We start from the raw sequence: 11,552 nt of genomic DNA, 5'->3' as shown, positions 1-11,552 counted from the left end.
GTTACCACGGGTATTCAAAAATTCACTTTCCCATCACTACCTTGTCAATGGACTTCCTCAAAATAAAAGGAATATATACTGGACTCCAAAGTGAGCAAAATCTCTCCAGGAAACCATAGATCTGTTCTATTCTGCCCTCTTCCAACCTATCCTAACTCAGCCCACCATGTCCGCCTAGCTTGGAGCCTTCAACCATGTACATGGGCCAGCATGTCGCTAGAGGACTTTTGCTCTGGTGTCTATATTTTGAAGAATCTTGTTCTGTTCAAAGCCAACTCCCAAGGATACAAATGACATTAAAAGAGGCTCGAAGGCTTGGAGAGATGAACTCAGTGGAAACTGGCCTCAGTGGGCCTTGAAGGGTGACCACTGCAGCTTGAAACAATTCTAAGAGATAGGATAACAACCCTGGCCACTTAGAGCAGGCCCTTGACTTTGAGTGATGGGAGTTTTTGAATAACTAGTCTAGGCAACCACTCAGGTTAAACCTTGTCATATGAGCCCAGATAACAGGAGCCAGCCAAGGCCATCCTAACTTGAAGAATAACTTCCGCTCTGAAAAATTGTGGCTAAGCACTCTTAGAACCACCGGCATGTTTGGACACCAGAAATTGGCCAGTCGCTGCATTCAGCAGCCCCTACACAAGGTCCTGCACCATTCCGTGGGGACGTCTGGAGTGCAGAGGACAAGGGAGGCTTGCTCTGCCATCATGACCCTCCAGCATGTTCTGTGGGGAGAAGCCAGGACAAACATATGTACTGTCACCAGGATGTCAACCCAGAAAGACTCAGATGTCAGGACTTCTGGCAGGACATTCTCAGGTCAAGGTGACACTTGTGAAGACTCTGAAGGCTCCTTGGTCTACCTCTGATGCTGAGGCCCCTGAAAAATTGGACACTGATCTTGGCCCATTAAATGCTGGCGTTATAGATGACATCATCAAGACAATGCACATGATCTTCTGGACCAGAGCCCCATTTCCAGCCATTACTTATCAAGATTAGGTTCTAATCCACTGACTACCTAGTAGCCTCAGTTTGCACTCCAATTCTGGAGGCATAGTTCAAAGCCTAATTGGTGCCAATCCATCTCTCTATTTCCTATTTTTGTTAAAAAATAATAATAAGTGAGCCAGACCCCAAAGAGGTCCTACCTCTTTGCTATACACAGGGCTGATTTTTAGCCAGAATCCATTCTGTTTAGTATGTGCCTGCGCAGTTCTAGTTATTAAATAACTGTAATATCGCCCCTGGCTTCATGTCATATAGCCAGCGTGACCTATTCCCTTACCTTGCCTCTGACCAGTTTTCTGGCTTTGTCAATCTTTCTATGACCGAAAATACACTTTGCACAGTAATACAGATTCTCTAGCACCATGATATGTCTCCTCGGTCCCAGGCACTGCGCTAGGCCTGGGGACAGACAGCACAGAGATTGTCAGAGGGTTCGGAGAATTCTCGGGGGCTCCCTCCTGGTTATTTTTAGCCCGTGGGATCTCACCGCAGACATGCTGGTTTCAACAAGGGGAATCAGCCATCTGACACATCAGAGAAAAGCCTACCATGATGTCTAGAGCCCTCGGGCTACAAAAGAGAGATTCCAGCATGGAGATATCACCTGGACTCCTCACCTTCTAGGCAACGGGGAAGGCCACTTTCTGGTCCCTGTAAAGTTACACAGGTGGTGAATTCTGCCACATGTGCTCCAAACACCCTGACTGCCCATTCTACACTGTGGAGCCTTCCCTGTGGCCCCTGCACCCCCGCCCCCCACCTCACCCCTACCACCAAGGGGAGGCATGAGATGGGTCAGCGTTGGTTAAAAGCTTGCTCATTTTTCATTTTTTGGCCAGTCTTATCCCCTGGACTTTTTGCCTTTGGGGCCTCCCCACCCCCCAAATTTTAGGGTTACCTCCTGGCATTTCTGACTTCCAGGCTCACCCTCGGTCTTCATACTGATCACTCTGCCAGCTCCCCAGACCTGAGCGGCATCTTCCTGCTCCCGCTCTGGCTTGGCCTGTGTTCTGTTCAACGCCTGTCCAGGCTGGGACCTCAGCTGCCTTTATATTCTTTCTTTATTTATTTAAAGACATAACTGGATGTGTTTACCCCTGTGTTAGCTCAGAAGCATCTCAGACTGATTCGTTTCCTGTCCCACTCAAAATAAAGGTGGGAGGAAGAAAAATTTGAAAAGTCAGATTAGAGGATTGTAGTCAGATGTTAAAGAAAATTAGAAGAATTGAGAATTTGGTAAGGATCGACAACTGGACGAGGCAACAGGATCCAATTCAAATTAAAGGTAGGTATCAAAACTGGTTCTTCCACAAGGGGTAGGGGAAGGAAGTCAATGAAATCTTATCAGACAAGACAGTTTGCACAGTCATCAGCTATCTGCAATTTACGAAGAGGTGCAAGAAAGCTCAAAGGCAATAAACAGGGCAAGAGTCTGATAACCTGGGTGTGGTTTATTTTGAAATACGAAATTTCTCTTTTTAGTCACCCCTCTTTTTACAAAGATAATCTCAAGGAAAGATTTTTCTTGATCACAAGATAAGGCTGATCTCATTAGATTTGGCCCATTTACATAGATGCAGCAAAAATGGCGATTTACCGTATGAGTCTTCTTAAGATTTTTTTGTTTTTGTTTTTGTTTTGTTTTTTGCTGGAAGCTTTAATAAGGGATCTCAGCTTAGACTTTTGAAAACACCTTGAGGTTAGGAAGCCAAGCCATCAAACTTATCTGCAGTAATTATAGAGTTGAGCAAATTCCCCTCTTCTCAAGATCCCCACAACATCCCAAGCTTAATGGGCCTGCCAGTAAGTGACCTTATACTCACCTATAAGGCTGGAGACTTTGTAAGCCAGGTACCAGGCCAGTTTTCCCAGCAAGGCTTGGTAAACATCGGCTCCATAAAGTCAACCTTAGTTCCTTAAATATGTCAGGTCATTTCTGATTTTTTTTTTTTTTAGGTCATTTCTGATTAAATGAGTGTCATTCTCAAATATGATGTTCCAGGCAGAGCGAGCCTTGGGTTCAAATCCAATGTTTCCAATTATATCCTGTTAACAAGGAAGACAGATTTTTATTGAACCTGTGCCATGAAATTAAGAATACACGCAAAAGTTTCTGAACTTTGGAAGAATCAAGGAGGAAGAATAAGATATTTACAGCGGTTTGTTTCTGGTTAGCAAAGCATAGTCTTATCAAAGGCTTATGAGTTATAGGTAACTTAAGAGAAAAGAGAATGTGGTTTCTTGTATATTTAGAAAACAGAACGTTAAAACAACATCAATATTCTAAACAAAACCCACCATCATCCCTCATTTGTTCATTCAGTCATAGGTAATTAATTCTTGTTCTGCTGAATTTTGCATCATTAGTCTCATGAATGCATCTGCGTCTTGACTACAATTCCAGAAATCCTGACTTGGTCTATCGGGATGGTCTCAAAGTTGTTTAAATGAGACCATCAGAAGCTTGCACCCCAAAGTACTTAACACGACCCTTTTCCCCACGATGCTGAGACAGCCCTTCTTTGCCCAAGACAAGTATTCACATCTGTAGCTGATTGCAAGTGTTTTCAGAGAATCATCAAAATTAAAAAAAAAACAAAAACAAAAACCTGTAGATGACAAAATAAAAAGGCTGTGGTGAACCTCTTACTGACGATTTTTAAAAACATAAGATCTGCTGAGAATTCATAACAAGAATAGTACACCTGACAATCAATTTGGTTATTTATGTAGCATGCAAACCAAAATAAAGTCAATTCAGAAAACATTTTAGGCAAAATATCTATTAACATAACGAGTAACTCTATTTTCAAAGAAGAGCGGATATTAAATCTTATATATAATAATGGTGGAACATCATCTTCACTGAGAAAAAACTTCAGATATAACATATAACAATCCTGACACACTATTCCATGAATTTACTGAATATATAGTTAGAATACACAAGAATATATAAAGAATATCAAGTAAAGAGACTGCACAGAGTTGAAACAGGTCCTAAACATTTGCATACAAATAGAACTCCATAGTTAAGTGAGTGAGTTTCCAGCTGAAAACTGCCACCCTGGTCGATGCCAGATTCAAATTTAAAAAGTTGTGATCAAGTTTCCATCTTAAGAAACAGCTGAAATTGTGACTGACAACTGCTATTGTGGTTGTCTGCTCTCTGGCACAGCAGCACCAAGAATCATCATGGTCGGTGAGGAAACTGACAAAGCTCAGGGCATTTCCTCAAGGCACACAGTTCCTAAAATCTAAATTTAATGACGTTTTATCATATCGATTTAATCCCCGGGAAAGCTAAGCGACATCTCTTCTGATTTAACAACTCTTCCCATGAAACTCATCAATAGTAATCATCAAATAAAGCTCATTATGTCCTAGCATTTCTCTTTTCGCAAGATGAAAGAATAAACCCTTTGTGGTTCTTCCTTCGGAAAATCTCAAAGACAGTTTTAGTTGGAAAAGGTTATCATTTAGGATCAATTGGGGAAAGGCAAAATATCAAAAGCTGTCAGATTTGAACATCTGAATAGGGTAGGAGAGAATGAGAAACAATACCTGGCTACTTACTTAAAGAGTATAATAAAGAGTTTTAAAAATAAACATCGGCAGTAACATGATTGTAGAGAATCTTAGCTCTCTCCTCAGTGAGAAAACTTTGTTCTTTTAAATAACTGAGGACATAGTGTCAGCATAAATCATAGAAGAATCTTTGTTATCTGGGTAAACTACACAGAAGGTAAAGAATAACCTTTTACAACCTTGAATTCACTTCCCATTGCTGCTCTAGCAAATTACCATAAATTTAAGAGCTTTAAACAACATTATAATCTCCAACAATATATGTTGTTGGAGATTATAAATCCAAAATCAGTCTCACTGAGTTAAAATTAAGGTGTCAGCAAAGCTGATTCCTTCTGGAAGCTTTGGAAGAAAATCTTTTTCCTGCCTTTTCCAGCGTCTAGAGGCTGTTTCCTGGCCATGGCCCCTTCCTCCACCTTCAAAGCCAGCAGCAAACTGTCTTCCAATCTCTTTCCGTTGTCATATTACCCTTTTCTCATTCTGACTCCCAGCCTCCCTCTTAAAAGGACCCTTGTTGATTACTTCGAGCCCACCAGATGGTCCAGGAAAATCTCCCCCACCTCAAAGTTCTTCACTTAATCACACCTGCAAAGTTCCTTCTATCATGTAAAGTAACATATTCACAGGTTCCCAGGATAGAGCTGTGGCCACCTTTAGGGGGATTGTCTACCACAAAGCTCCTATGATGGGCAGAAAATGTTCTCATTTTAACGGAACAAAAAACAAATTCTAGTTCTGCATCAGTATATTTGATTCTAAAGCTCTTTCTGAAAATCGTGTAAGTAGATCCATCAAACCTTAACCAGTTTTGACCATGATAAATAAAATCCCCTTTTCTAGAGCCTTCTTTGACTTTCTATATCCATTCAGGTCACGTTCCATACTTTCCTCTTTCTCATTCTGGAACAACTAGCCATTTTACTTGAGGGCAAAACAACTCTCTCTTTTCTTAAAGAAAAAAAAAAAAAAAAAGACATCCTGCATAATTCAACTCCCAGGAACTTCTTCCCTATGTCACTCAGCCCTGGACTTTTAACCTCTTCTTTCTTTGCTATTACAAAGAGGAGACCCTCTTCCTCTCCTGTGCTCCCCTTCCTTAGAGGGCTCCCTTCTCTTCTCTTCAACTTTTTCATTGTTCCTCCCCATCAGCATTTAAACATGCTCAAGTTCCAGCTGCCTTCTAGATCCTTCTTTGACTAGGGCTTCCTTTCCACTTTCCACATTTTGAAAATGTGACGTACGCTCACTATTTCCATATCTCCTGCTCACTGCCATCCCAGAGCCTCTTCACCCAGCACTCCACTGATACAGCTCTCTTCAAGGTCACTGAACTCCTCCTGATGCCACATCTAAGCAATAAGTTCCCACCTTGTATAACTTGATCCTATTGTGACACTAAACTGTTGGCTATTCTTTCTCTTCAAACGTGCCTATGGGACATAACGCTCTCCTGGTGTCCTCCTGTCTTCCGATTGCTCATAGATGCTATCTGTTCGTCTAACTAACCCCACTACCCAGCCACTCACTCGTGTCAAAAGCCTGGTATTCATCTGATATTCCTCATTCTCTCCTACCATCTGTACCCATCAAATCACCAAAGTTCTATCTTCTAAATATTATTTTTCCTAACTGATTACGTTTTCATCACATCCTTTGCCGCAATCTTAGTTCAGGCTCCATTATCTCTTGCCAGAATGAGCACAGCCTCCTACTGATCTGATCTGGCCTTTTTCTCATCCACGGTGCACACAGAATCAGAATGGTTCTAAATCTAAGGTACCCATCTGAGCTCGTCACTCCATAGCTTAACATTTCAATGCCCACTTCGCCCAACCTACTCCACTGCCTTCATGTTAAAACCCAGCTCTTTAACATGGATGACAGGGCTTCTCACTGTTGGACCTTTGCTTATCTCTCCAGCTGTGGCTGGTGCCAACTCTATTCCCCAATCCTGCCATTTGTGACAACATGGATGGACTTCGAAGGCATTCTGTTAAGTTGAGCAGAGAAAGATAAATATTGTATGTTATCACTTATATGCAGAATCTAAGAGCTGAACTTATAGAAATGGAGACTAGATTGGTGGTTGCCAGGGGCTGCAAGTGGGGGAAATGTCTAGTCAAAAGGCACAAACTCCCAGCTATAAGATAAATAAGTCTGGAGATCTCATGTACAGCATGGCGACTATAATTAACAATACCATATTATATACTTAAAAGTTATTGGGAGAGTAGATCTTAAATGTTATCACCACGCGCACACACAGAGAAAATCATAATTATGTGAGAAGATGAAAATGTTAACTAACCTCACTGTGATCATTTTGCAATATAAATTTGCATCTGATCATCACACTGTACACCTTAAACTTATATATGTTATATGTCAGTCATATCTCAATAAAGCTAGGGGGAAAGAAGAAATAGCAATTAAAAAACATTCCCTCCTCAAGCTCAAGCTCTAAGCTCTATAGACTGAACTACTCATGCACGTTCCCAAATTCACCATGCTTTCCAGCTTTGGGTGCTATTTGCATAATTTCCCTTGAACATTTACCCCCATCTTCAGCTGGCTAAATCTTATTCACGTTTCACGTCTCACCCTTCTGTAATTGCCTGTTGACTTGTGTCTCTCTCCTGGACTACAAGTTCATTGAGAGCAGGGGCCAGATATCGTTCAATGTCTCATTCCCACTGCTCCCGCCAGTAATTATGTGCTCTCAGTAAGTATTTGTTGAATAAACAAAGTTTCAATGAGCTTTCGAGCAGGTCTGGTGGGTATAAGGCTGTGGGAAAGGTGGGTGGGTGAGAGAGGCAGTTAAATAAGAAAGTTACAGAGTTCAAGCTTCAAAGGTAGAGTGGTGGCGGCTGAGACCGGGGTGGGGCTGACCAAGTGGTTGTTGAAGTAGAGTGGAAGTGAAGGTCACGGGGGCAGAGAATATCAGGGAACTGTGACCCAACATACTGGATGAGTGGCACTTACGTTGCCCAGGAGACGTCAGGCCCAGGCTGGGGTGGGGAGGGAAATGGTGAGTCAGGCGCCCAAGTCCTTTCACAGGTGGTGTGATTAAGGCAGGGAGGTGCCTTCATCCCATGACCCAGCTTCAGAGGAGAGAGGAAGAGAAATGGCAGAGAAGGAAGAGCTCCCCAGAACCAACACTGGCTCTGTGACCCGAGACCTGTGGGCTCAGCACGGGAGAGTGAGGTGCCTCTGTGGAGGGGGTTTCAGGATGCAAGTGGAGGAATGTCCCAGAAAGGGGTTGTGCCCGTAAAGACATATAGTAACAGAATGAGTTTTCCAGAGAGCCCGGTGGAAAGTTGGAGAAGGTGTCTGTCTCCCTTAGTGTAAATTCAAGGGGTCAAATGACAGGGCTCCTTCCTCTTTGGTTTCAGAATTTTTTCCTGCTCCGGAAATTTCTGCTGTTTCGCTGCTATAATCCTCAGTTGCAGTGGGCTTATCCCAGTTAAGAGATTAATCTGGGATCCCCTTCTGACCCTTACAGCAAAGGAATCAAAGCCTCGCCTGTGGGATTATCCACCCCCATGCATTCTTTTACTCTGTGGGAAATTGGGTCTTGACTTGTTTGTGTGGGATGTCAGCACACTAAAGGCTTCACTTTGGGACTACGATGAAAAAAAAAAACCTCTCTCATTTTAAAAATTAAAAAGAAAAAAACAACTGTGGAGGTAAAGTCCTTATTGAACAAAGTTTCAAAACTAGATAAAACTTGCAGTCCGCTCATTCAAGAGGGCCCGGCACCTCCCTTCCACGGATACTAGAGTTTTCACTTCTCCAGGAGCCAGTTTGATGCTCAGGACTTCTCGTCAGCTGATTTCTCTCTGGGCCTAGAAAGCTTCTGGACAGCGACAGCTCTTCCAGCAGCTTCTAATATGCTCGAGGTAAACTGTGGTTGGAATAAACTTTACCTTTAAAATGCTGCTATTTACTTACATTCCAACTTTTTATTTTGGTTTTTTTTTTTCCCTATCTATTCATTGGCAAGATTTGTCTAGTTTTCTTTTGGTTTTGTGGATTGCATTTATTGAGGTTTTGGAATCAAGACTATAACAAGAATAAAAATAATCCCTCCCATCTCCAACTTGTTAGAAATGTAGAATCATGCCCTGCCCCCCAGACCAATAGACTCACTATCTGCATTTCACCAAGGTCTCCTGATAATGCACATGGACATTACAGTTTGAGAAGCAGCCCTAGGCCTTGTCATTTACTGAAAACTGCTCCTTCCCTGATCTCAGTGTAAGCCTCCTTCATTCCAGCTCACCCCCTCACTCTCATCATCCCACGGGGTCCTGTCACTTTTACAGGGTCTCTCTCCTCCTACCGCCCCCACCTTCACCCCCATTTCCTCACTGCCTCCTGTCTGGCTTGGATCCAACAGTTGGCCATTACTATTATTACTTCCTTGTAGGCACCCTCTCCTTTCTCTGCCCTTTCTCTCTCCATGAAGTTACCTAACAAAAATAGCCCTGGTTGAAGCCGACTCACCACCTTCCTGTGCCTGCACTTTCCCGGCGAAATGTCACTGGTGGAAAACGCAGAATAACCCTGCTGACTGGTCCTTCTTTACACCTTCTCCTCTTCCCTCAAACTCCCAGCAGCTCCTCCCCCTCCACACTGAGCTGATGACCTTGCTCCCTGCTCCCCTGAGAAAACAGAAGCCCTTCGAAGGGAACAGTCACATGTTCCAGCACCATCCACCCAGCTCCCTGCCTCTGTGCCCACACTCTGCCTGCCCTCTGTCCCCAAGAGCGAAGGCCACCTTGCTGGTACAAAGGCCAGACCCTCCAACTCAACCTCCTCTGCTTGCTCATTCAAATAGGACTCTCCAGAAAATGCCCCTCCCCCCATCAAATTTTTCCTCATTACCGAATCCGTCCCATCGGCACCTACAGTCAGCTATAATTGCTTCTGTCCTAAAAACAGAAACAAAAGAAATGAAACCCAAAAAATCCATTTGACTCCACAATATCTTCCAGCTACCACCCCATCTCCTTCCTCCCTTTAGAAGAAAATTGCATGAAAAAGTTATCTACATTCACGGTCTTTCTTTCTAGAGCCCCATTCTTTCCAGAGAGCTTTCTAGGTCTTATTCTTTCTAGAGACCACGCTCTAAGCAGTCTTTCCCACCCACCCCTGCTGAAACAGCTCTTACCAAGGCCACTAGTTATCTCTATGGTGCTGACATCAATGACCAGTCACAAAACCAGCCTTATTCGAACTATTAGCCAATATTAGTGGCATCAATCCACCCTCCATCCCTTGGTCTTCCAGCACGTGAAGCTCTCCTGGGTCTCCTGCCACCTAGCTCCCCTCCTTGGGATTCTTTGCTGGTCCCTTGTCATCTCCCTGACCTCCCAGTGTTGGTGGCCTCGGGCTCACCCTTGGCTTTACCCTTCACTAACACTCGCTCCCTAAATGATCTCATTGAGTCTTGAGATTTTACTTACTCCAAAGACTCCCAAAATTTTATCTCCAGCTGGGACCTCTCCTCCAAACCCCAGACTTCTACATCTAGCTTCCTGCTCGGGTGTCTAACAGGCATTTCAAAGTTAATATGTCCCCTAAATATATTTCCAAGTTCCTCCCTTCACATCTGCTTCTGTTTAAGTCTTCCCCATTTTGCAAAATTGTATTTTCCAGTTGCTCGAGAAAAAAACAAAAACAAACAAACAGAAAAAAAAAACTTAGAAATCAGCAAAATCTTGTCAGCTCTACCTTTGAAATGTGTCTAGAACCCAACTCCTTCATTGCTCCTCGGCTGCTCTCACCCTAGACCCAGCCTGTCTTCAGCTGACTGGATGATTTCGAAAACTTTCTACCAGGTCTGATGGCTAAAACCCTCGGTCCCTTCAGAATGATCTTCGCACCACAACCAGAGTCATCCTTTTGAAATGTCAGCCCACATCCTTTTCTCTGATCAAAACCCTCCAAATAGTTTCTCATCTCATTCAGAGTTAAAACCAAAGTCCTCGTTTTAATCTACGTGGTCCCACTCTCTGCTGGTTTCCGCCCTCTCCCTTCCCTCAGGGATTTCGCCCTGCTGGGCTCCAGGGCTCCCACCCCGGGGCCTTGGGCCCTCCCGCCCCTCTGCCATCCCTTGCCCTTAGTGCACGCACGCTCCTCTTGTCGCTGCTCCCCGTAGGAGAGCTGTAAACCGTAATGCCCGCCGCTCTCTCCCCTCCTTGGCCTGTATTATCTTCCTCCATAGCACAGAAAACCATCCAATGTCATATATGTGCTGGTTTATTTGTTTATTGTTTGTCTCAGGAACAGGGACTGTTTTGTTCACTGCCCCACCACCTGGTGTAGCACACAGTAGTTGCTCAAAAATACCTGTTCAATTACAAATTAAAAACAACCAAAGCAAACGAAACAAAAAGATCCATGTACGGCATTTTTTGTGTACCAGATTCTGCCATCTGGGCTTTGCAATGCATTTTCTCGTCCACCCTCCTAAGCCTACGGTCCTGTATTACACTTTTGTGCGTGCTGTGTGTGTGCAGGAACCCAGGCATGGGGACCTAAAATAGCCCTAGGAGACTAAATGGTGGAACAGGGGTTTAAAGCTGCTGTTGAATCCTATCAATCTGGATCACTCCATTACTTTCTACGCCTTCTCTCAGAGGATGCGAAAACGAGAGTTATCCTTCCTTCGCAAATGTGACGGATTCCGTCCATGCAAAGTTGGCTCTTGGTCTTGGGCAAAAATAAAGCTTTGCTGAGTTGAGGAAGCGGCCGTAGAAAGTGGGCGTGAGATCCCTCCCGGCAGCGTGCTTAGGCAGATGAGCAGCGGCTGGGCACTAACATTTAAGCGGCAGATGAAAGCAGAGGAACTCCGGGGCTGTGCTTCTGCTTTTTCTCCGCGCCCCCTCCCTTTTCGTGCCCGGCGCGCACTCCGGCGCCCTGAGTCCGCCCGGCCGCCGGGGGGC

This window comes from Pteropus alecto, unplaced genomic scaffold (assembly GCF_000325575.1).
Source record: "Pteropus alecto unplaced genomic scaffold, ASM32557v1 scaffold110, whole genome shotgun sequence".
Taxonomy (NCBI): Eukaryota; Metazoa; Chordata; class Mammalia; order Chiroptera; family Pteropodidae; genus Pteropus; species Pteropus alecto.
The sequence above is the reverse complement of the archived record's forward strand: the minus strand, read 5'-3'. Positions refer to the sequence as shown.